This window comes from Armigeres subalbatus, chromosome 2 (assembly GCF_024139115.2).
Source record: "Armigeres subalbatus isolate Guangzhou_Male chromosome 2, GZ_Asu_2, whole genome shotgun sequence".
NCBI lineage: Eukaryota > Metazoa > Arthropoda > Insecta > Diptera > Culicidae > Armigeres > Armigeres subalbatus.
Genome location: NC_085140.1, coordinates 325813860 through 325841337, shown reverse-complemented (window position 1 = coordinate 325841337; position 27478 = coordinate 325813860). Strand labels below are relative to the sequence as shown.

The 27478-nt window shown below is 38.2% G+C and overlaps 2 long non-coding RNA genes across 3 annotated transcripts; both read left to right on the top strand.

Moving 5' to 3' along the window:
* Window positions 1-1058: 1058 nt before the first annotated feature.
* On the top strand, window positions 1059-2777 carry LOC134216873 (uncharacterized). 2 transcript variants are annotated; one of them, XR_009980857.1, is made up of 3 exons: window positions 1059-1073; window positions 2007-2526; window positions 2591-2777. It is a non-coding gene; the product is annotated as an uncharacterized LOC134216873 (long non-coding RNA). The 2 variants fall into 2 exon arrangements; XR_009980858.1 differs by lacking the exon at window positions 1059-1073 and having other exon boundaries at window positions 1877-2526.
* A 4184-nt stretch (window positions 2778-6961) lies between these two features.
* Window positions 6962-7590, top strand: LOC134216872 (uncharacterized). The gene is made up of 2 exons (XR_009980856.1): window positions 6962-7176; window positions 7238-7590. It is a non-coding gene; the product is annotated as an uncharacterized LOC134216872 (long non-coding RNA).
* Window positions 7591-27478: the final 19888 nt, after the last annotated feature.

The window sequence follows — 27478 nt, the reverse complement described above, 5'->3', positions numbered from 1 at the left end:
ATCCGGAAGATCACATTGTTGGCCATAAATGCCTTCAAGATACGAATCTAAGTAAGGTTTGAAGTTCCACTGATGGTTGGGTAAATCTTTGACAGGTTCAGAACAGCGAATGGTGTTTTGTGGAGCTATTTGAATTCAATATCTCATACAAAACAAAACTAAAGAAAAGTTTGTTTGGAGTATCGATCTTTTGAACAATTTTTATTCTGCTATTGGTTTCTTTATCCTCTATCCTACCTCAGAAATGTAGTCCGTAGAAAAAAAAATGATAATAAATAAATATAAAGTTTTGTATTCGATATTTTGTTTCCATGTCTTCCCTTTTTACCATGATTTGGGCAAATTGTCCTTCTTTGCGAAAATTTCATATGTTCAGCCGATTTGGCTATGGAATGCGTACTTTTTGCTGTTTGAAATTGTGCTACTAGTGGGGTAAAATTTGTGCAAATCAGGGATGTTTTGCAAAATTTAATCATGTACTCTATAACTTTACACATATCTAAACATGTAATAGGATTTGTATTCATATTGATTTAGTTTAATCTCCTTAATTTAATCTTAAGTTATCGATTGAAACCGGTATTTTACACTACTTCAAAAACCTGGAATCTCGATATATTTTCTATCCTATATTCTGAAACAAAATTTAATATTCGGAAACAAACACTCCAACCCGCACGTGATCCTGACAATACAAAACCGATCGACAGTCTCGCACGGTCGCTCGACAAAGAATGCATTGATTGCAAGTGGTCAGCGGAACCTCATCTCAGTGTAGTTAAATACTTAACCGAACCAAATAAACCATGAAGTTGACAATCACGTCAAACAAAAATATTACTTTTTGCATGCTTAATATGCGGAAAATTCAAACGGGGGATGATGTTTGCTGGTATTGCTGGATAGCAGCTTAGTACACCGGAAGCATAACACGAATACACTATTGTTGGTTCTGATCTCAACGTGGCGCTAGTCATTAAACGTATTTTGCCAAAATGTCTCTCAACGAGCTTCACTTGGCTGTTTATCATGCAACATGTTGTAGAGCATGTTTTGTTTCATCACCAACATCGGTAGTCATGCGAACAGCAACGACATTAGCAATCTTATAATACTTTTGCACTCATTTAATGGAACGTACACACGGTCAAGCAGTTTGACCAACATTGACTCCACCTCTCGTTTATTCAAACACCCATCAAGTTTTACCAACAGCGGCAGAAACAATCAATTTATTCGACCAACAATATCACACACGAACGATCGAAGCGCCAACTTGAGCACCAACCATCAAAAAATATATGGGGGTTTGTGCAACTCCACTACAAATGCTCAAACATGTTCGGTGAACCTTGACTCCGCCCCCGAAAACTCAAACCAAAATCAAACCGTTTTAATTTTTTCCGGCGGCTCGGTTGGAAAAAGTTAAAACAGTTTGATTTTGGTTTGAGTTTTCGGGGGTGGAGTCAAGGTTCACCGAACATGTTTGAGCATTTGTAGTGAAGTTGCACAAACCACCATATATTTTTCGATGGTTGGTGCTGAAGTTGGCGCTTCGGTCATTCGTGTGTGATATTGTTGGTCGAATTAATTGATTGTTCGTGACGCTGTTGGTAAAACTTGATGGATGTTTGAACAAACGAGAGGTGGAGTCAATGTTGGTCAAAACTGCTTGACCGTGTGTACGTTCCATTAGGGCTATTAAAAGAAATTTATCATGGATCGTATCCCCCCCCCCCAATCAGCTACCGAAAAACGTCTGTCACGGTATGCGTGTATTCATGTACATACATGTCTGCAGACATGATAAGTGAGAGATTTTCTCATTCTCCTTTGGATTCAAACCCTGCAGCCCACAGTTTGTAATGATGTTTATACCTCGTGATCTATATACGGAGCTCTTGAGTCTTGACTCCCTTCTCATTTCATCAAATTGCAAGCTCACATTTTGTTTTCGAACAATACATTTTATCTTATCTGTTTTATTCTACTGCCGATTGCTCCAGCAATGGTTGTTATCAATGAATGCTGACGCTAACGATAAGATAGCATAGTTAGAGAAGTGAACCCCTGGGCGAAAAATAAATAGCCAGTCCATGAAAGAGACACTTTGGAGAGGATTGACCACTTACTGAGTTTGATTGTCAAGGGATTAGGTTTACGATTTGATTACCTATATACATCCGGCCTATTTGGATATCGCTTATCGTTATCTCATTAAACAAGAATTGCGAATCGATTAGAAATAGACCGACTGAAGGTGTTCCGCATATCAAACCGATTCCAGCAGTGAAAGGAAGCAGCCCGCTAGGTGATAAAAGATCTCTAACAATGAAAATTTTACTTTTGATTTGCGGAATTTTCCTGGTAACGTTGGCCGTGCAAGGTCGACCTGTCTGTGAGGAGTGCGCCGAAGAAGCCCCATTGGCAGTTCCGGATGAAAATGTTTTGAAGGTCGTGAAGCTTCCACTGGTCAAATCAGAGCAGGGTTTTGAAGAAGCTGCAAACGAAAATAAAATTGATCCGGTTGGTTTCTCGGTATTCCGTATAAAGAAAAGTTTCCATTTATTTAACGATTTGTTTCCTACAGGTTAACATTATTGATGCTCCCGTCGTTTGCCCCGAGGGACAGAAGCCAGACCATAACGGAAAATGTCGCCCTGTTTGGAGCGGATAGGAATCGATAGAAGCTTGGGGTGCTAATAACTATTAGTATTACTAATTGTATCTCAACTTTGCGTTAATAAATATAGTAATTTTTACTATGATGTAATTATGATGTTTATGTAGTCTGGGTAGTTTTTTTTTCTTCAATATAATTCTTCTGTGTTATAGTCATGGCTGACAATAGTCATCGTCGCAGCACAAAATGCCGCAGTAGCGACGAGTAGCAGTATCTTCAATTCAAGTCCAGCAAGAAAGCTCGCAGTGTCCATCGCTCTTCGTGAGTGATACAACCTTCATTCTGTAACGTGCATGCTAATATACTGTTGTCTGCTGTTGTAATCTCAAAATTTACCTCTTTGTTCGAAGCCTGGTGTATTAAATTGTCAAAGCTTTTGCAGCTTGGATTCATATTCAATTTATAGTGATCCTTTGTGTTTCAAAGCACTACTGAAGTGAATCAGTGCACGTTAGTACGCTTTTAATATGTATGATGGAGGCTGGAAAATTTTTAAAGTTTTGTTTTGTTTTTTAAAGGAAGTTTTGCCTCATACGCAGGAGGTCGTGGATCCATATTTCCAAACCACAATCCATTTCGCAGCTTTCTTCCAGACGCGCTTTGTAGCAATACAAACCCATTGCCTTGTGTTTTTTTAATCATCAGATATTTTAACACATTAGCACATTACCGTCAGCACATAAGCGTCAGGATCCAACAAATAACCTGGCAAGATCGCCAAAATGTGTGGCCCCAAATGGCTAGGCTGACCATACGTACCGTATTTAACGGGACAGTCCCGTTTTCTAGACCTTATTGTGCTGTCCCGTCGTAATCTAAAAAATCCTCAATTTGTCCCGTATTTTCATTGATTCTTACAAAGAGCTCAAAAACATTATTCAAACAAATTCAAAATTTCAGGCAGCAATCTAAAATCAAATACAAAGAAAGGTTTTGTCTTTATTAGAGATATTTGCAACCCTCGGCTTGTGTGAGCTGTTATGTAATTAGTGTTGCTTTTAAAACAATGCTATTCTACATCGTTTTGTATTTTCCATTGATCGACTTTTCTTAAGATTTTTAACACTTAATGACAACAGGTGCTTTCCTGGAAGATTTTTTCATATAGTTTTATTTTAATGATTTTATCTGCTTATTCCGGAGGCAATAAAATTTGGCCAATTTCATCAGTAGATTGAACGGAATAAGGTAGGCAAGTATTTCCTGAAAATCAGATCAAGCCTCAACGTCAATAAAATAAAGCACAGGGACAGACATTCTAATATTCAGATTAAGTTCATGTTCGATTATTGTTTGTGAATTTTCCGAAGTAGGTAATATTTTTTTTTAATCTGCTTTAGATACCACATATTTTTCAATCATATAATTCTTTTTGAAACATTTAGAAACATTCAAAGTATTTCTGGATAATTTTAAATATTTCAAAATCATCCACTGTAAAAAAAGAGAGACCTAAAAAATTATTTATAAATCAACGGAACAAAATCAAGTTTAAGTCGGTTTCAAACCGAGGGAAAATTTGGTCGGATTAAAGGCTAGATTAAAGGTCCTCACGTACTTTAAGGTAAGTTTACACATCAGAAGCTTGTTTGCAAATGTTGCTTTCATGTGTATGGACAGAATTTAAAGTAGCCTCACACCTCGTCAATTTGGTCCGCGGAATTTACTTATGCGATGTTTTCGGGATTTGGACACGGAAAATCAAAATCCCGGCCCCATTTAAAATGCACAGGGACAAAAATTCGGCGGAAAATTTTCCCGAGGTGTAAGGAAGCCTTTACTAAAAATAAGAAATTTTTATACAATAAATACAACAGAATATAATCCGGTGGAGATCTCCAAGATTCCGAGCTGTAAACTGTATCCCGAAAATCATCTCATATGTAAAAACATATCGAGAAAAGATCCGTGGACGAAATTTCCGAGGTCTGAGGCTTCCTTAAGCCAGATTATGAATTGGCAATAATCCCACCCTATTTTTTTCTCGTTTGTCTTTTACTCTTTTAACATTTTTTCTTAAAACTCTTTTTTTAGCCTTTTGATGTCCAAAACCTATTATTTGTTATTTTCAATTGTTGAGAATTGGAAAAGTTTTTGATATTAATTAATAAATGAAATCCGTAATGCATGTCTAAAAGTAGATTAAAATAAAATTTCAAAATTCCACATTTTTTGGTATTGTAAGATGCGTAATTTTCTGTTCCTCGTATTTTTGTCCGCGTCTTTTTGAAGAGTGAAATATTTGTAGCTTAGTTTTTTTTACACAACTACAACTTAATACAATAGAAGGTTATCATGGTGAATGAAATTTCCACAGCTCTTGAATTTAACCACAAGATTTTTGACATGTCCCGTTTTGCAAGCACGTTTGTCCCGTTTTTTCACCGATTGATCTGGTCAGCCTAAATGGCTGGAGCGAATTGTTATGACAGCAGCTCTCCGGTGCGTATGCTGTGCACGCCACGGAGGTCTGACCAGAAGGGGGAAGAGTCATGGCTTGCTGAGCACTGATCGACACGCTGAGGTATTAATGTATAATCACACGCTGCTGGTAATCACGGTGTGTCTATGGGGAAACATTATTTTTCTAAAATCAGTATCTCTGAAACACCCACCACGTGAAAGTAGATGATCTCTTCTTTCATATGGTGGGTAAACTAAAATGTTCTATCGGGGGATCTAGAACAATTTTTATTTTTTTCACTATTTTTGGTGCAAATTCCATTGAAATCTCAAATGATAGCCGATTTAACCCCCCAAAAATGTATGGAAAAATGATCCCCGATATAACATTTTAAAAATGCACTTACGTGAAAGAGAAAAACCTATACTTTCGTGTAGTGAGTGTTTTAGAGATACTGATTTTTTGAAAATAAGCCTCTTCGGACAAACACACCGTGAATATACTCAAACCCCACAGCTGTTACGATAATGAACTGATTCGGAGGGCTACAACCCATGATACATTTCTTTCAATAAGCCCCAATTGTGGGGCACCAGTTCTGATGATGTATTCCAACTTGTTTTACACAGCTGTGCTAAAAAAATATGGTCCCCAACATAAAATGAGCGAGAACAAAGCGTTTTATCAAACTATTTGTTTGATTTTATCATTATTTTTTCGGTAGGTACATCAGATTTTCCTTTGTTTGAGAAATCTAAAACTTTACACACCCTTCAAAGAACATTTTATGGAGTATCCCCGTTTATTGTCGTTACTTGTCAGTCACCCTATTAAATACTTTGCAATTTACAAGCCACTTGTTAGTTTACACCTTCCAGGAAATAAATTGTTCTGATTGCACCTTTGCAATGCCATTAAAGATATAGGGTCACTGTTGCGATTCTTCATCCCATAGCTCCTATTTTTACCTAACATAGGAATGAAAAGCTGATGGTCTTGTTTCTTACTTTTGCAATTTGTCTCATCATTGAGCAGTAGGGGAAGGTGGGTAGACTTGATCCCCGGGGAGACTTGATCACCCCCTGTTTTATCGAGAACTAAAGTAGTTTTGTTCTAGCGTATTTTTTAGTATAGATCCTCTAGACAAATGACCTTTATGTGGTGAGTTATTTTTTTGATTGACAACCTTATTTATTCTGCAGGGCGGTTTGTATGTTTTAACCTTCCTAAAGATTTTTTTATTGGCCACGCAAAATTTGAATAACTTTTCATAACAATGACCAAAGTCTTTCGTTTTTTCACAGCAACAAGCCATAAATATGCTTATTGATCTGTACTGAAGAAAATGTCAACATTCCATCAAAGTTTTAGGATATTTGGATTTGAAGTTATTGCCTCAATATGGGGACACTTGATCCGCCGTTAGTCACCCATACAAAAATTTGGCGAAAAAATTCAAAAAAATATAAATCTGTTCTTTGGCTTCTAATTTTTTGTAGATTTGACGGATTTGATGAAGGGTTGGCAGGAAAAAATATGTATTGCGTAGATCTCATAGAAAGGGGATCAAGACTCCCCAAATTTTAAAATTGCATGTGCTGTCGAATTCAATAACAAAAATCGTTCATGTATACGCACAGCGATTCGATAATTCCACGTATTTTGAAGGGAAAATATTTAAAAAATCTGAGGGCACCATTCTAATTTTATCAAAGCAAGTTCTTGGAGAGGGATAAATTTCCCCCGAATATTTTCAAAGTCGATTTTTGACAGCACTCCAAAAAGTCGATTGTCTATCAATATCAACAATAATTTAAGGACTGTCATACATCAGTAAAGTTAAATACTATATTTTTTAGCGAGTCTGTGTGAAAATCGCGTATGTTTATTTATTTTTGGTTGTGATACATCGGAAATAATAAAGGGGATCAAGTCTACCCAGTCTCCCCTACGGGCAGAGCACGTTTCCTACAAAAAAGATGCAACTGATGCTTGATTTTTGTTTTCAAAATAAGATGAATATTCGAGCGTGAGATGGAAAATGGAACAGTACCCCTATTATTTATCTAAAAATCTAAACCGTTGCGGTGTAAGCAAGAATGGAGAAACAGTTTACAGATTCGGTTGATTAAATGCATTTCATTTTGTAGCAATGTTTCCAGTGCTTTGGGAAACCTTCGAGAATCGCCATGAAGATCTTCAAAGTCATACACATCCCGTTGTTTCTGATACTAGTGATGGACGTTTTATTTATGGTCGGCTGTTCTATTATTGCCCTTGGAGGGAAGGCGATGCCGACGAAGCATGACTCACCGTTGAGACGACATATCTTAGCGGCTCCTATTGTTTGTCCTGCTGGGCAGAAACCGGACCATCGTGGGCGGTGTCGTAACATGTGGTCGTTTTGAGAAGAAAAGTATTGTGTTTAAAGTTTGAAATGTGATTGTGAATGATTATCTGAATTAATTAAACTGAATTATATATTATTTAAATAAAGCATCAACCAACGCATTGCTTTTTTTTAGTTTATGACTATTGTAGAAAAGCCTGTTTTCCATGATATTTGAGAGATGCATATCTTGAATTGTAAACAAAACTAGGTCACGCATCTGGTAAGCTATATTTGAAAGAAACTGAAACTAGTCGAATTGTTCGTCATAGTAATTAGAACAATGATTTATGAGCTTTAAGCATACTTAGCAACAACCAGGAATAACCATTTATGAATCAATGGGAGGAAGGGAAAACATCTAAATTGAAATTTCACAATCTTAACACTTTCATCGAAAAAATATTTGATGGACATAGAAACTAACACTTTCCTATATAGAATTCATTCGCAAATTACGTAACGCTCTAGGAGCTGGGAGGAGGTCTTTCAGAGTGCGATTAGACTGCTGGTACTCGCATATCAGTTCAATTTTAACTTTCGTCAATTTTGAGTTAACTGCATGAATAGCATTCAATTTTATCGTATTTCAATATAACTTGATGAAAAATGAGACTTTGTTCGGGAGAAATGTGAAAAAATACCAAACGAATGTACTCGCATTCCAGTCCCATTTAAAATTTACATAGGTAACGGAAAATTTATTCGAATTTATGGACGTTTTACATTGAGCATGCTTCTAACTTCATCGGCTATTATCTTTGTATGCGGAAGGAAAACCAGTATGGGACTGATATGAAAGTACCGGAAATAAATAAATTGTTGAAATCTTCCATATTCTTTTTCTTCTATGGCTCCACACTTCAACTGGAACTTGGCCTGCTTTTCAACTTAGTGCTTTATTAGCATTTCCTCAGCTATTAATTGAAAGCTTCTCTATGCCCGCCATTGAATCTTGTATATATATCTTGTGTGGTAGGTACAATATGGCATATGGCAATAATTTGCTTCCGTAAATCGATATCAAATTATAGAACAAGTACAATGGATACATTATGCCTAGGGAGTCGAAAATATTTCTCACCCGAAAACATCCTAGACCGGACCGAGAACCGAACGCGCCATCTCCAGATTGGCATATCTATGTCTTTGCTCCCAAGGAGTATTGGAGACCCTTACGCTATTGTTAATTTTAGTCCAATTTGATTTGTATATAATCCCATAACTGGTACCAAATACTGTTCATACCTTTATACTTTAGATATCTTCCGCCTACACATTTTTGTGATTTAATTTAAGCTATTTATATAAGTTACTGACTGCAGTGCAGTGGTGGAAAGACCAATCTGCCTTCGATTTATTGAGAGTTTAGGGAAAACTGTACACAGCAGCAATGCATAATTATATTTAGAATAAAAAAAGCTTCATTGAGCTTAAATTAAATGACCTCTAACTCAAATGGAAGACCATGGTTAGACATTATGAATTTTCAAGCATCAAGTAGACGATCATTTATTGCTCTTAACTTATGTGTACCTAATACTCGAGACAACTTCCTGTTTATTCACATTCGATATCATATCTTATCGAGCAAAATATATGTAGTGTAGATACATTCCATTATTAGGAATAATATCCTATCGTATCAAAATCTTCAGCACTTAGATTTCTCGTTCAGTTCTGATTCCTATACGCATAGTGTCAGCCATGGATCCCAAAATAGTTTCATTGGTGGTTCTCCTCATCACGATAAACTGTCTCACCAGTACCAGTTTGGGGTCTCCTGTGGATACGGAAAAAAATGCGTCAGTTAAGGCTGAACGCATTACGGTCGGATCCGTGAGACAGATATTCGTGGCACCCGTGGTTTGTCCTACCGGACAGAAACCGGACTACCAGGGAAAGTGCCGTGATGTGTGGTCGTTTTGAATGGAATGGAATCTGCAGCTCTGGATTGAATAATGGACACGGATTGGAATAAATACATTTACAAATAATTGTTTACTAACTATAACTTTGTTTATTTATAAAAAAGGCGTTAATTTGAAATAAATATACTTGGGGTAATTTTTTTGTTTTAAATTCCCAGCCAAATCATTTTTATTGAAAATTGAATATTTCAAACATTTAGTGAATAACTTTACAGAAAAAATACAGATTTGATAGTTCCCTTAGGATAAGGCAGGCATGAAGATTTTTAGATAGAAGTGAATTTGAAAGCCAGTGGAGGGCAAGTTTGGTGACAATATGATTCCGGACGAACTTTCGTCTGCCAAGCTTCCATATGACGAGGAAGGGAAGAGTAGCAGCGTGGAAACTGATATCTCTTCACTAGCAAAAGGAATTTGAATGTTAGGAAACTCAGATGTGAATTTGTACATTAGGGTGGCTCAAAAATTTTTTTTAATTTTTTTTTGCATAGGCCGCCCTCTTATTTGGTTCTATTTGATGCCCTGATGCTCTGGACAAAATTTCAGCCAAATCAGTCAACGTTTGGGCGGTGCCCAGCTGGTTAGAAGTTTATCGAAAAATCGAAAAACAGTGATTTTCAATGATATGGAAATGCTAATATCATCTTCCAAACTTAGATGTACATATTGTACATGTTCATGATAGAATTGCCAATCCCCCACTGGGACATTGCCGCCTCGCAGCTTAGTGTTCATTAAGCACTTCCACAGTTATTAACTGCGAGGTTTCTAAGCCAAGTTACCATTTCTGCATTCGTATATCATGAGGCTAACACGATGATACTTTCATGCCCAGGGAAGTCGAGACAATTTCCAATCCGAAAATTGTCTAGACCGGCACCGGGAATCGAATCCAGCCACCCTCAGCATAGTCTTGCTTTGTGGCCGCGCATCTTACCACACAGCTAAGAAGGGCGCCATCAGCACCTAGTTGAGACTCAATAAAATCTTACTTTGGAGTGAGGTGGACAATAGAACGACGCGCTATCGGACCCAGAAGAACCAAGAAAACCCCCAATTTTGAAGAGGGTTGGTTGATGCCCGGAATCGTCAGCGGACATTTTCGGATCAAGAAAAAACCAACTCTGGAGAGAGTGTGTCAGTGGTTTGGAGACACCACTGGGACTAGTTGGGTCAATGAACCTAGTTCGGAATCGCTTCGGACGCAGTTGAATAAACATAAATCCAACTCTGAAATGGGTTGATTTGTGGCCGAAATCACCATTGATCCTATTTTGATCAAGAAAAACGAACTCTGGCTGGAGAGTTTTGTTAAGTTGTTTGAGGCATAGTTGGCTTTTCTGTTGAGGTAGAAATACGTATCTGTTAAAGTTATAATCAAGTACTGGAATTAAATGGGATAGTACGAACTCGTCTTATGACCAGTGAATTTCCCTTTGCTTATTTTTATCATTCATCCCGTACAAGGTTATGGTTTGCTAGAATCGAACATAAAGCTTGGTCATATTACTCAGATTGGAACATAAAGATCTTTTTTTTCGCTCAACATGTAGTTTTTCTGAACAAAAAGAGCTAATTCATCTCAAATCTAAACAAATCCACAATTTTCGGTATAAGAGCAAATGTGCTCTTGGGAATTTAATCAACCGGTTGAATATGGATATATTCTCTGAAGGAATCCACTGAGAATCATTTTAAACATTTTTTTCATTTAAACATCATTTTTCCTCACTGCATTAAAAGATTGTAACCGGCCCCTTGACTAACAAAAAATGTTATATTTCTAACATCGTAGTTCTTGATTTCGGCACCCCCTTGAGGCTCGCGGAAATCAACCCATCCAACCGTTCACTACGGCACTGATGATGGTGAATCACGTCAAAATTCAATTTCAAATCTAGGGTACAATAAGGCATTTGCAGGATGCGACTATTGTTGACAACCTCAACAATATTTGCGTATTCCAGCAATCATACACCACTTATGAACATAATTTAGATCCAATCACAAAATTTCAAGTCTACGTTTCAACCTACGCTACGGACCTGTAAAATCCTTTCCATTATTGCATCGCCCAAGCAAGCAGCACACGAATAGCAATCTTTGACTTACTTTTTTGGATCACCTGTTACTCCTCTTTATTGTGTATGACACGACAAATTAAGTATGTAAACCACTTTTGACACTTTACTATGCGATTTGATTTTAACGAAACTACAAATAAGATATCCGGTGTTGGCATTTATTTTAAAATTGTGTTAAAATACAAATGCTTCTATTCTTGCGCAGACCATTAATTATGAGTTTTCTAAATTTTTATTACCATGTGGGTGGCTGACATTGATATTTTCATAACATTAACAATTTTCAACCGATCTAGATAATTTTAGCCTTTTTGGAAACGGGAATTCATATACTTTTTGTCCACTGTCAAGGTTTATAGCTTTCGTCCAAGGTAATCCATAAAAACCCTTGAATTAAGCCCTTAGAGTCTACACGCGTAACCAAAAGTCTATCACCCAGTTTCAAACACACAACATGCTCTTTGCGGTCCTTGGAATTGAAACATGATATGTTCTGGGTCATAAAAAATCCCTGGAGTGAGGCCCTAGTCATCCGAGAAGTTTCTGGAGTAAGGCCTTAAGGTCTACACGCATAATTAGTCCTCTTTTGACCAGTTTCAAAAGTTATACATGCACTTTATGATCCTTATAACAGAATGTGATCACTACATATGTATAATAATAAAATCAATAAAACTCTGGCAGTCATACAAGAAATTCCTGGAGAAAGACCTTAGGGTCTACACGTGTAACCAACGGTCTATCAACTAGTTTCAAATGTGGTACATGCTTGTTGTAGTCCTTGGAATAGAATGAAATAGATCTCAGCATATGTTCTGCGTTATCCAAGAAATCTATGGAGTTAAGGCTTAAGGTCTACACGCGTATCCAAAGGTGTATCGACTAGTTTCAAACGCAGTCCGTGCTCTTTGTTGTTCTTACAATATAATGTGATCACTACATATGTTTTGTGTTTTCAAAAAAAAATCTTTGGAATAGGGCCTTAGTCACACATGAAATCCCTGAAGAAAAGCCTTAGGGAATACACGCGTATACAAAGGTGTATGGATTAGTTTCAAAAGTGCACCTTGGGATCCTTAGAATAGTATGTGATCACTACATATGTTCTGCGCTATCCAAGAAATATCTGGAGTAAGGCCTCAGTCATACAAGAAGGTAGCCTTAGGGTCTATCGGCCTGTTTTAAATATTGAACAAGCTTGAATAGAATGTGTTCTTATCATGTATATTCTTATCAAATAATATTCTTATCAAATATATATCAAATATATAAACGGCGGGGACTCGCGCCGTTGTAAAAAGTACAACACCTTCGAAAAAAGCACGGTTCTCGTTCACAACAGAAGCGGGACTGCGTGAGCGGTCCAGGACCAAGCGAGTCCCGTAAGGTTAAGGTCACTCCTGACGTAATCCAAGTTTCAAAGTGCTCGCGTTTTCGGGGGGACACCACTCGATACGGAAGCAATGCACAACTGTCATTTTTGTTGATTTAGTTTTGTTGCGTCGCAGCATGCGTGAAAAAATAAAAATTACAGTTGTGCGTTGCTTCCGTATCGAGTGGTGTGCCCCCGAAAACGCGAACACTTTGAAACTTGGATTCCGTCAGGAGTGACCTTAAGATTTGCACCAGTATCTTCCAGACTGTTTCAAATATGGCAAAGTCACATTCTATTCTGAGGACCACAAAGAGCATGTACCAAATCTGGAACTAGTCGAAAGACCTTTGGTATGCGTGTAGGATTTCTTGTATGACTGATGCTTTACTCCAGAGATTTCTTAAATAACGCAGAATAAATGTAGTGATCACATTCCAAGGACCACAAAGAGTGTGAACTACTTTTGAAACAAGTGGACAGAATTTTGATTATGTATGTATACCTTAAAGTCTCATTAAAGAAATTTATTGAAGAGCGCAGAACTTATGTAATGATCACAATTTAATTAGAAGGACCGCAAAGAACATATTCAACTTTTTAACTAGTCGACACATCTTTGGTTACGCGTGTGGGCCCTAAGCTCTTTTCCTAGAGATTTCTTGTATTACTGAGACTCCAGAGATTTCTTTGATAGCGTAGAACATACACTAGACAAAGCATGTTCCTCTTTTGAAGCTAGTCGATACACGCGTGTAGACCCCAAGGCCTTACTCCAGGATTTTCTTGAATGACTGAAGCCTTATTCCACAGATTTCTTGGACAGCACAGAACATATAATTTAATAACATTCTATTCTAAAAACTACAAACAGCATGTGCCACTTTTAAAACTAGCTGATACAATTTTGGCTACGCGTGTAGATCCTGAGGCCTTACTCCATTGTTTACTTGTATAATTGAGGCCTTATTTCATAGATTTCAGAACATATGATGTGATTACATGATATCCTAAGGATCCCCAGAGCATGTACCATTTGTGAAACCGTTGGTTATGCAACGTACACACCAGTCAAGCAGTTTGACGAACATTAACTCCGCCCCCACGAAAACTCTTCGGTTGCTGCTTTGTTTGAACGTGTGTGAAGTTGTTCGAACAACCATTTGACAGTTGGCGGCTCGGTTGGAAAAAATTAAAACGGTTTGATTTTAATTTGAGTTGTCGGGGACGGAGTCAAGGTTCGCCGAACATGTTTGAGCATTTGTAGTGAAGTTGCACAAACCCCCATATATTTTTTGATGGTTGGTGCTCAAGTTGGCGCTTCGGTCTTTCGTGTGTGATATTGTTGGTCGAATAAATTGATTGTTCGTGCCGCTGTTGGTAAAACTTGATGGATGTTTGAACAAACGAAAGGTGGAGTCAATGTTGGTCAAACTGCTTGACCGTGTGTACGTTCCATTAGGCATGTAAATCTTAAGACCTTACTTCAAAGATTTGTTATATAACGCTGAACATATGTTGTGATTACATTCTATGCTAAGTAAAACAAAGAACATGTATCACTTTTAAAATTAGTCGATGGACCGTTGGTTACGTTACGAATTTATACCAGTTGAGCTGTACCTGTGTTTTTGTGTAACTATTCATTATTTTTATCTCTCAATTTAGCGAATGTATTTGACTGTCAAGAATAGGTATTTTCCCCTATTTCAAGAGCTTAGAAGCGTAACTATCAACAAGCATATCACAGCGGAAACCACTTTTTCATCTTTGCTGCGTTGCAGTATGCGAACAAATATTATTTACAGTTGTCTCATGATGAACCATTAGTTGTGCAATCAAACGCGCAAGGATATCCCAACGTGAATCATTTTTTCGTTGCTCTTTGAAGACTGTTTTAGTTTCTGATGGATTTAAACCCGGGGTGGTATTGCGCATCGCGACTCGAAACAAACTGACCTTGTGAGCTGTCGTACAAAAGTGCTGTCTGATCAAGACGCACGATCAGGAGCCGACCTTCTATTTTTTTTTAAATTTCCGGCACATTCAATCGAATCTAATGCACTTTACACTATTTGCGAACTTTTTGATGTATGAATATTTTTATAGAAGTCGATTTGAGAGCGAGCGGAGGGCAATATTTGTGATGGTATAAATCTCACGACCTTCCTTCTGCCAAGCTCCAGTATGAAGAGGGAGGAAAGAGTATCAGTGTGGAAGCTGTGTGATGGCACTTCCACGCAAACCAACACGAGAAAGGCATAACCATCGCTAGGTGGATTAATCTAGGTTTTTGTAACTTACTAAAGCACGTAAAATGCGCTTGATCCTGTGAAACGATGTTAACAGAAAGGCGATCTTTCATTAGAAATGGTTGAAAATTTCAGTGAAATTGTTTTTTTTATCAATTCTATCTAAAATTGGGATAGAATTTCCGTTGGTGGGACTATAAACGATTCTACAGGTGTGTGATGAACCTATACTATATATAAAAAAATTGCAGTAATAAAATAAAGTTTCTAAAAATATAATAAGTTCTACAGATATTTGATTACTGATGCATTCAGGCCATTCTCCCCTAAATCTTAAATCTGGTAGACTGCAACTTCCGTCTAGGTACCTGGTTCCACGCAGATCAAGCATATTGCCGTATAGGGCATATGGCGCGAACCTTGGCCTAATATGCAGTGATTGAGCACATTTAACTTTGTAAATCTTCATATTTAGCAGAATGTAACTTCCAAGAAATTTTTCATAAAAAATAGGAAATTGCCAATAAGGAAATAGGATATGGATATGAGCAATAAATAAATATAAAATTTTCACAAAAAAAAATAAATTAGCACTTTTAAAAGCAAAAATTGCACTTATGAAAAAAGAATTTTCCATAAAGAAATCAAAATGCTCCACGAAAAAAAAACAAAAATTCCATAAATAAATTAACAGCAATAAACAATTACAAAATTTTCCACAAAACAAATATTTTTTTGGCGAAAAAAATAAAATTTTCTACAAAATCTGGTAATTTGGTAATCTGGTAATATCAATGCACCCTCTGACCGTAGCCTATCTACGTCGATTTGAATAAGGACCACTGAGCGATACGTTTACCTGGCAACACGTCCGACCCACTCTGCACTAAGATCCCCAGTCGGATCGAGATCTTACTTAAGGCTCCTAAGGGTCCCGTTTCGTAATGATATGTTGCCATAAAAATAGTAATTTTGCACTTGCTTTCTAATCCACGGTATGATCAAAGTAAGTAACGTAACACTTAATGGTTTATTCAAAACATGGTCCAATTTTAGATGAGTCAAATTATACGCCGTTTGGATTAGAATGAGCTCAGTGCAATTAAATATAAGCGGAATACTTAGCTTTGATTCACCAGGTGTGTGGGGAGATCCTGTAGTTATCATTGTGCTGACGACCAGTCGGGGTTCACTAGAAAATGTGGGGATTATCCTTGAAGTCCTCATGTTGATATCGCCGGCTTCCTAGTAATGTCGCTAGTGTCATTTCTCAGCATCACTGCAGATTCTTGGGATTTTACTAAAATCATCGTTCTTCATATTCGGTCGTCTGGAATGATGTGGATAAGAGAATTGGGCCGCTTTCACTCCGCCGGCCCGCAAAGTATTAGTAAACTTATAACGAACACAAAAAAATAGTTGTTAAAATTATCCTTCTTAATATAATACATGCCTATCTGCTAATTTGCTTAAGTAACAAACTTTCCTTAACTGAAAGATTATCCATATTATTTAGCTGAAAATTCAGCATACTGATGAAAGTGTAATGAAATTCTCGAATTACGAGGCCCAAATGTGTTAGTGGCCGGCTGAAAAGAAGAGCACAAATAAATATATACATCGATGTGGAGACTCCTCGAAGCTTGGGTTAAAATGAGTAAACTTCCACATATTTTGACTGCTTTACAATAATTGTGATGCGAGATCACTTTGAGGTTATGAGTGGAAAACAGTGTTTTTACTAATGACGAGGCGAACATAACCTTCCATGCGCCAAACGTAACTCATCTTATTGCCTGACTTTCGCTGACTAGCAGTTACCGGTGTAGAATTATGAATTTCCAAAACGTTTACGAAGGCGGAGGGTGTCTTCGCGTCTTACTTATTCCGGGGGATGGTGATTGCCTTTTTTCCGCACTAGGGCATCAAATTTGGGGAGCTATGCCTGGAACTGAAGATCTTTGTTTCCGCGTCCGAACACTTCGTTCCTTGGTTGTGCGATTTTTCCAGGAGAACCTCTCTGATTCGATGGATCGTCTGTATACTCAATTAATTTCCGCGTTTTCTGATGTCGATATGTTGTCATTATGCCGTGACAGGAGTTCTATCTGCACTGTTTGTTGCAGCCAGGATTCTGGGGTGGAGAGGATTAACTTCTAGTGGTTGCCAACACATTTGGTTTCCGAATTGAGGTGTATCGAGAGCACTCTTCGACCTGCGTTATAAATGCAGATGGGCAGCAATCTGTGAGGATTGTTCATCGCATTTCAGAAAGTAGCGAATATACTCACTACGATAGTGTCCTCGTTACTAGGATCGGTAAGTTGACTTGTGTTGTTATTATTCCTACACACCAAAAAAATATGAATATTACAGGTGACGTAAGTGAATAAAATGACACAAAACCACATGACATAAACTGAATCGCATATTTCTAGATTGCTTTGAGAATAGGTCGTATGTGCAAACGAGAGTTTCTCTTTGCTTCCGCTCTCTTTCGATTATTACAACAATATACTAAAGTTCACTTCGGATTTCTTGGTAGATATTTAAATTCAATAGCTTTGACTAGCGTGCTGGAGTGATAAAATAACTAAAAATCCATAACTAGCCTATCTATTAGCGAAAGAGAGCGTGAACAAAGAGAGCCTCTCTTTTGCACATACGACCTATTCTCAAAGCAATCTAGATTTTTCAATGTTAGATTATTCAAAATTACATGTCATGAAACCCAAACACAACACCCGATGCGACGCACCTAACGCTCTGGCAGTCGATGCCTTGATGCAGTGAAATACTTGTTCAGTGCAAATCGTGGAACATGCTTTACTTCGATCACTTCTCTTTCAAGAGACGAAGATAGCTGAGTGGTAACGTGTTGGGCTCTCACTCAGCGGGCTTATGTTCGGTTCTCGTTCTAATCCTTCAGTTTTTTTGTCAATAAAGTTGTGATGTAAAATTAAATTATCACCTAATTTCGAGCGTCAAAAATGACGCTCGAATATGTCGATGTCACAGCACCTAAAATTACATGATTATTTTTAGGTGTGTAGGTTTGTTTTAGATGTGCATAGAGTTGGTCCAACTGTTCCACATATAGATTTATATATGTGTTCCGTTTACAGCTGCGCTTACCAGTTTTGATCCTGCTAATGCTACGTTAGATGGTCCAAATGACCTGGCTTGCCCTCAGTCTGATCCTCTTCCGCGTCCCCATGTTCATGCGATTCATTAGCAGCCATTTATAAATAACTATGATGTTACCCAGCACAGTGACAGTACTCCTGCAGTGGCACTCTCACTTGAGCATTCCAGTGAAGTTTTAAAGGTCAGAACATGGAATGTGTCCGGATGATCCTAGGCTTCTGATCGAGATCACATAGATCAGTTTCTCTTGGCTAATCAGGTTGCTATAGCATGTATACAGGAGACCCGTTTGGCGTCCTGCACCATTACCACCGATACTTATGCTTGGTTCAACGTCAATCAGCAGTTGCAGACATTTCCTCGTATGAGTGTCGGTACTGCTGTATTGGTACATCGTGGGCATTTTAGTGATGGTTGGAGTTTTTTTCGTGTTTCCAACAATATCTGTGGAGTTAGACTGAATGTCTTTGGAGAACTTCTAACTATCATCTCCGTTTACGCCCGCTCGCATAGTGATCGAGCTGATCCCGAGATCGGGATTTTAACAAATTTCCTCTCTACGCTCGGCGAACATCGAAGATCTAATGTCGTGCTGCTAGGAGATTTCAATGCACATATTCTTCTTCCTAGGGACCGTGAACGTGTCGGACCCTTGCTTTTTCATCCGTTTAGCAATCCAAATGGGGATTCTCTCAAGGAGTTACTTAGCTTCCATAACTATCGGCTCAGCAGCTCCTTTGGGCCCGATCGGAGTGTATTAACAACATGGAGGCGAGGTGTTCGCAGTTCACAGGTATATTGTTCCTAACGCTTTTTATTTATCCTGTCATAACATGTATCTCTCCTTCCAGATCGCCCACATAATCATGTCGCTGATGCCACGATTTCGGTTGCCAAAGTGTCGTTGCATAAATGTACAGGACAGCTTTTCCGATCATCGGGTCCTCTTGCTTCTCATTAGGGTTAATCCGGAATATTCGAACTCCGTTACTGATACTATCACCAAGGCAGATTCCCGTCGTGGCACCTCCTTGAACATGCTTCAAGTGAGTTTGTTGAACACCGACCCCCTTGCTAAGGCTCATTATCATCGCGAGCTCACCTCTTGCTTGCGTATATGTCCTGCTCGACGTGATGAGGACCTCAATCTTCTTCTGGAGCGCCTCAACGATGCTATTATAGGAGCATCTAATTCAGTATTACAAGTTCCGCGGTCCCCCCGTACTCCTAATCGGACACGGGCAGGGCGTGATTTTGATCATCGTCAGAAGGAATACCTCAGCGATCGCTACAACCCCGTCAGGGGACGTTTATTCAGTGAGGCACGTGCGGCAAAAAATCTTGCTTACCACGAACATCATGAACTGAGAGTTAGAGCGTTTTTCGATAGTTTGGAGAATTTTCCTCCCCTCGACCGTGCGCGACTGACATACCGCTATCTTCGTCAACATCGACGGCGGGTCAACAAAAAGAATCCACATTACATTCCCGTTCGAGCGTGGGAAGAGCGATTAGAATCTAGTTCTACCCGATCAATAATGTATAACAAAATTATAACAAGGAGAGTTATTTATATCAGAAAAATATTGTAACAAAATGTGTTATAAAATTGGCTGGTTAGTTGTTAAAATAACAAAAATTATATCAAAAATACCTCTAGCCGTAACACAATTAGAACGAGGTTGATACCTTCATATCAACATTATAACAAACGTTGATATAATTTGTCTGCACAAAAATCTACTTTCAAGGTAATTGCCTACATCACGGATAGAAATCTGGTACGCTACCACTACAGATTTCCATCAATAATGTAGGCAATTAACTTTGTTCCAGCTATGTATTAATATCGAGCGGGTTCAAGTTATACTGAAGGTGATTACCTCCGATTTTTTTTCCAATGTCTACAAAAAATGTAGGCAATTATTTTGTAAAAATATACATAACTAATGTTGTTATAATTTTGATATGAAATAAAACTGGCCGAAGACACATTTTTATCGAATTATCTAATTATAACACATGTAGTTTTAAATAACAACAATTGATAGAATTGAGTTATAATTTTGTTATGCATTCCTGATCGGGTAGTCAAGAAGGTATTCCACAACTTCCTGAAGTCGAGGCACCGCCCCACAACTCTGGTCCCTCGTTGTCAGATGTTGAACGCATCATTGCATCGTTGTGTAATAATACCGCCGCTGGAACTAACGGAATCCGTCCTGAGTTACTGCGCTACGGCAATGAGGAGCTTACTCAGGGGATTCATCGGCTTCTTCGAATGGTTTGGGAGCACAATCGTGTACCGCCAAACATGATCGAAACCCTCCAGCTTCCCATACCGAAGAAACCTCGACCAGCCGGTCCAGACGACGATATATAAGGTGTATGCCCGTTATCTGCTGGAGCGGCTGGAGTCATACCTTGGTGATGTCCCGAATTACCAGCATGCTTATCATCGTAACCGCTCATCTGAGGAACAAATCTTCGTCGTTAGACAGATTCTCGATGAAAGATGGCGTCATGGACGAATTACGTATTTCGTTTCCCTAGACTAACGACAAGCGTTCGACACCGTTGATTTGTTTAAGGTTCCCAATGTTCTTATGAATCTTGGGGTGCCTGCATATCTTGTGAATCGTATCACATCAGCTTGTCTCACCGAGCGCACATCTCTTCAGTGGTTTGGTCAGCGGACCGCTTCATTTAACAAAGCTATCACCCAAGGTTTTTGCTTACTTGCTTCATCAAGCGCTCCTCAAGTTCCAACAGCTTATGCCTGAATTGTTCTTAGGGCAACATGGGCGAATCCGTTTACCTTGTCTTCGCGTTTACGCGGACGATATCTTAGCTATCTTGACCGATCCAACCCAAATTGCCAGGGTTCTCATGCTTTTGCAGCCCTGTTTGCAAGAATTTGGCTTAGAGCTCAACGTTCTGAAGACAGAGGTTCTTATTCGTGATCCTCATGATAGTACGAATTGTGATCCCCCACGACAAATGAGATTCGGGAAATACCAGCTCAGAGTGGTCAGTAAATTGTGTTATCTTGGTATTTATCTGACCAGCTCGTTAAACCGGCGAGAGACAGTGGCCGATCGTGTGTAGAAAGCTGTGAGAGTTTATCATTCGTCGCTCAGTTTTGTTCAGGATAATAATCTTCGTTGGGGTACTAGTAGCCGCCTGTATCATATCGTGGTTGCGCCCATTGTGTTCTACGGTTTAAAACTTTCAACACTGACGAAGCGTAATCGAGACAAGCTACGCGATATGGGACTTCTAGGACATTTTTTTTCTCCTTGTTGGGTATTTTAATCACCGCGACCATTTGTTAGATCTACCCAGTTAAAAATTCTGAGAATTACACGCCATGGAAATATTTAAACGCTCATTTTTGTGTTCAATAGCCTCTAATTTTACATCCAACTTTTTCATTTATGCAATATTGAATACAAGCTCCATAGTAACGACGACCTGTAATTTAAAAAGTGATGGAAAAAAGAGTCGAATCGATCGGAGCCTTTTTGTTACATCATATACGCTGTAACATTTTTTATACTGTGTATTGTGATAGGGGACTTCTCATTGTGGCCTCTATTATGCGTCACGTCGCAGTTCCGATGATCCAGCCACACTCCCTCCAAACCTGGAAGATATTCGGTCCTTCGATGTCACCGTAGCACTTGACAACCACACAATTAATCGCAAGCTTCGAATGGCACGCCTTCTATATTGGGCACATTTGCAGCGGATGGACGATGCGGATATACTCAGAATGGCTCATGCCTATGAAATTCCTGGACCATATAAACGTGGCCGTCCTTGTTACGATTGGAAGACTTGTGTTGAACAAGATATCGCTTGTTCGGGTGTAACTGTAGAATATTTACAAGAGCTTGCTCAGGATTCTGGGCGGTTTAAAGAGTTTGTTCAATTGAATCTGGACCAGATGCAGGAGGAGGTGCCACTTCATCATGATAATGAGGTGAACGGTGATTATGATGTCGCTGTTCCGGCTATTGAGGATCTCACATATGATTCCAATGAGTCCCTTTTTGAGGGCTTTGACCAAACCGAGATGAATGATTTCTTTGGGTTTTTATATGAGCGAGTGACCGTATTACCTACTGTTAGAAACTTTGTAGTCATTAATAATTCAACACCCGTTAACTGAGTTAGCTATTATGATAAGAATGTCTGGACAAATATAATTAACCATATATATCTTAATTACTCATAATTTCCAAATAACTTAAAAATAAAATAATTTCCGAAACTGCCAATAATATTGATTGATCCTGTTAGTCTGCTCATGTGAGCGTGCAATTGCAACTATAAGAAGTGTGACAGTGAGTTTATGGGAATTCGTTCTCTTTTCTAACTATCCTGAGATTGGTGCATGGATAAATAAGTTATACTGTTAGATAGTTTCGTTAAACCCTGACTACCCCACATTACACTGGCCCGTTTGGAGTCATACGGGAAGTAATCATGGGCCAGCCACCAGCAAAGTTTCAAAAGTCAATTTCGTGGAATAAAATAAGGCAATTCAATCAAATAAATATTAACGTCGGATCGTTTGGGTTAACCCGGCGGATACCTGTTCTGGGCACTTATGTTTTTCAAATGTCATTTCAATCCACGTATACCCTTCACATTATTTATGTATAAGTGCCAACGACTCATGATACTAAAGATCATGCGCAGAACGGAGGTAGGCATAACTTCTATAATGCTTTCAAAGGAGGGGTCATCTATGGAAAAATGCACAGTTTTATTGCTGTTTTCATATTTCTTTATGGAAATTTTCTTATTTTTAATGGCTTTTTATTGATTTTTTCGTGGGAAGTTTTTATTTTTTTATTAAATTTTGTAATAGTTTATTTTTAATATTGATTTCTTTATGGAAATTTTAAATTTTTCTGTGGAACATGACCTCTTTATGGTAAACTCTTCTGTAATAGGTAATTGCAATTTAACGGTTTGCTTACTTTTGGTTATTACGCCAAGTAGTCAAAAATAACAATAATTGTGTACAATCTCTTTTTTTAAGATACCAAAAGTTTCGAGCGAAATGGACTTTATGTTCAGTAAATTTTCTTAGTCTTAGCTCTGATGGTAGATGCTTTTTCAGCCCATGTAAGGTTGGTGCATTATGAACTATGAATCGTTTGTAAAAGCTGTTAGAAAGTAAATTATAATGTGGTGCTCCGAATAAAAAATGTAAGCTGTATTTAATGAGTGTCGCCACACTAATGAAAACTGTGATGGATGCTAAAATAGTGTGATTGTTACCACCTCATCTTCTTCTTCTATGGAGCTACTTCCCACTGGAACTTGGTATGCTTTTCAACTTTGTATTCTATTAGCATTTCCTCAGTTAATGATTGAAAGCTGTTCTATACCAGCCGTCCAGGGAGTCGAGAATGTTTCCCACCCGAAAACATCCTAGGCCGGACCAAGAATCGAATCATCTCCGGATATGAAATCCTATGCCTTTGCTCGCAAGACTAACTGGAGACTCTATCTAATGTGCAAAAATAGGTGTGTCCATTCAGACAACTACTTTATTGGGCAAAAGAAAACAAAACTCTTGCACAGCCTGCCTGCGGGAAATAATAAAAATGACAGTTGTGCGTTGCTTCCGTCTAGAGTGGTGTGTCCTTGAAAACGCGAGTACTACTAAATTTGGATTCCGTGAGGAGTGTCCTCAAGTGGCTGCTAAAAAACGAGTCTGATTTTCCTCGCAAGTTCATTTCGTTTATCAACTGAATAAGTGCATGAATCTATCGTAATGTAACTTAAATATGCTTGATACAGTTGCTTCAAAGATGCAGTGATAAATAGATTTCTGCAAAACAATGTATTATAGCTGAATTATTGTTTTATTTGCGTTATGAGCCAAAGTTACATCCAAGGCTAACATTACCTCCCGTTACCCTATACTCTGCAGGTAAAAGTCAGCTGCAAAGACCACGCTGACGAAGTTATTTTGCTTTGTGTCTTTCCTCTGGAGTTCCCCAGGGACGCAATTGCAGATGTATTATTTGATGCACCAGATTAGATGAATGTAAATGAATTAGATTATTTGAATGAGGATAGTCAAAAGTTACACTAATATGGAAAAATATTACAAATATAATGAGGATTGGGATATAACTGTCGTCAAACGTATGAAGTAAACGATGGACAGCCCCTAATATTACCTAAGGGTATGCGATAACACATTTTTTCCTAACGAAACGAAACGAAACGAAATTAAAAATGTTTATGTTGATTCGGTTCGAAACGAAACGAAATATAGATTTACTTTCGAGACTTCGAAACGATACGAAATCAAGGTTCACTTACTTCGAAATTTTTCGAAACGAAACGAAATTTTAATTTTTTTTTCCGCGGAATTTTTATTAAATTGGTTTTACATTATGTACGCAATTCCGAATTCACTTTTTCGAAGTCAAATAACTGTTTTGCGACCAATAAAGTTATAATAACAGAAGAGGCAGTCTGCCATAAGTCGCCGCATTCTCGCCGCATGTGGTAAATCGGCGATAAGGCAATACCCCATCATTTGTGTCGTTTTCAAAGGAATTCATCGTGGAGCGTGTGCTCCCGAATCTGACCAATTTAATACCAGTTTTATATCAGTTTATATTAATAAAAATAAAGAAATTGTGGGATTTTTTAAATACGGATTCAAATTTCGTTTAAAACTTTAGTTCACTTAAGAATTATTTAATTATGCTGAAGAATACTACATATATTGTCTTGTCAGCGTGGTTTTATAGTATTGAGCTAAGTCAAAATTAGAAAATGAATGCATAGATTTATTTTTTTATTTAGTGGGATACTCAATTATGTATCTACATCTGCCAGGCGTATACGCAGATAGTGAATTGATACTACTAGATCAACATTTGAAAAGGGCCAAAACTTATTCCTTCTTATTCGTCCACATATATATAACATACTTTTGCTCATTAGAAGAATCCTGTGCACCTTTCTAAAATGCATAAAGATATGTATTTCAGATTGAATTTCACAGACCCATAGTCTTATATACAATCAGCTCGACGAATTGTGTGTCCTTGGCATATGAGAACAGATGTTATGATCATGCTAGAAATGCCCACAAATCTGCAATGTTCCTTACATATTGTGCAAATAGTCAAATAGCTTGATTAACTGTACACATTGTAGTTGCTAATCATGATTGGCCGAGAAACAGCAAATATGCACAGCTCACCAATTAAATAATATTCTTGGTAAATGAAATTAAATTATTAATTTATTAATTATCAATTAAAAAAGGTATTCTTATTGTATACTTTCTTCAGAGTTTCCAATTCATGACCAATACCTAACGATGCTCCTTACTGACAATTTAGGATTAGGAGCGGAAAATTAGTTTAACACTCATTGTTATAAGAAACCGAGGAATGCTCTGTCCCTACGGAATAGGAATCATTGGTTAGTTGAGATGGTGATTCATGTGAAGCCCTTTGGTAAGCGACTAAACGAGGTGGAGGAACTCTCATTGGAGTTAAATGCTCTGTGACAAGTTTGTCGGTTCATCTACCGGAGAGTGAAACACTTGAGCAGATTGTTGTGTAAGTTATGCTCACTCATAAATCCGTTTACATCTGTGGCATTCGCTTGAGGCCGAACAGTGACCCCGATAAATTTGTTGCGCATTCCGACTGTGTTATATGATGACGAAGTGGGAGGATACTTCCCAACCAACGCTTCTTCCGAGCAGGAGTTAACTCTAACTGAAACTTTGATTGCTAGTGGCTTGAAGCAAATCTGCAATGTATCAAATTTTGAACGGAAGTCTTCCCGAGCAGCACAAGTTGGACAAAACTGATTGCAGCAACTTGATTGTGACTAAATCTGCGCTAGGAGTCTTCCCAGATGAGTGGAAAATATCAGCAGTTACTCCAATTCATAAGCCGGGTAGCTCCCATAATGTTGAGAACTATCGTCCAATCTCGATTCTTAATTGTCTGGCCAAAACACTCGAATTGCTGATTCATGAACGTATGTATGTGGCTGCTAAACCTGTTATCTCTGAGTACCAACAAGGCTTTGTACAAACCTGATGACCTACACTAGCATGCTGAATTCTAACCTGGAGAAGAGATGTCAAGTTGACATCATTTACATCGATTTTCGATAAAGTTCCTCACGGATTAACTTTAAATAAATTTGCTGAATAACCAGACGCAGAACGCAGATAAACTTTCCTTACTCGTCATGCGGAAAAGAACTGAAAAGTGTGAGCTCCATGAAAGACCTGTGAGTTACGTTTGACCGCAAGCCGAATTTTAATGAACATATTGCAACGAGTTACTGCCAAGACTTTCGCCGTACTAGGCTTCATGCGCCGGAACGCTGCAGATTTTAATGACGTTTACTCCCTGTAAAAGCCTGTATTGCTGCCTCGTGCGAAGTGTACTCGAATATGCTGTGCAGATGTGGGCGCCCTATCACGAAATCCAGATGACGCGAATTGAAAGGGTCCAACGCAGTTTCGTTCGTTTTGCCCTCAGGCGATTGCCGTGGAATAATCCTTTAAGGTTACCGCACTACAAAGAGCGATGCCAATTGTTTCTACTTGAAACCCTTCGACAACGATGTGGAGATTTGCAGAGAGTTTGTGCATTTGACATTATAAACAATCACGTGGACAATCACGTGAGCTCTTTAACTTTCATGTTCCGTCAACGTCAGCTCTTCCATCCCGTCTGACACTTCACAATGTCTGGGCAAAATCATCCGCTTGAACGTTGCTTCAACCTCCTCAACGACATTGATTGGTTCGATTTTATTTGTAGCACACAGATAGAAATAGTTGTTGAAATTTACACGAAAGTAATGCACATAAAGGGAATGCCAAAAAGAGCGTAAATTTACACGATATTATCGTCTGAATGTATGCAATTTCCATTGCATTATGTCACTTTTTATATGATGTATGCTATAGAAACTGACATAATGCTATAGAAATTGCATACATTTAGGGTGTACTTGTTAAAAAATAATCATGTACGCTCAAAATAGTGTAATTTTCCATGTCTTTATTTTTTACGCGCTTCTTAGTTTTCATTATTTTTTTCTGTGCAGAGCGATATTCAAAACTAGCTTAAGGCAAATTTTAAGTTAGTATATAAGTTTTAAACCAGTCTGCACAGTTAATACTGAAGATAAAGATAA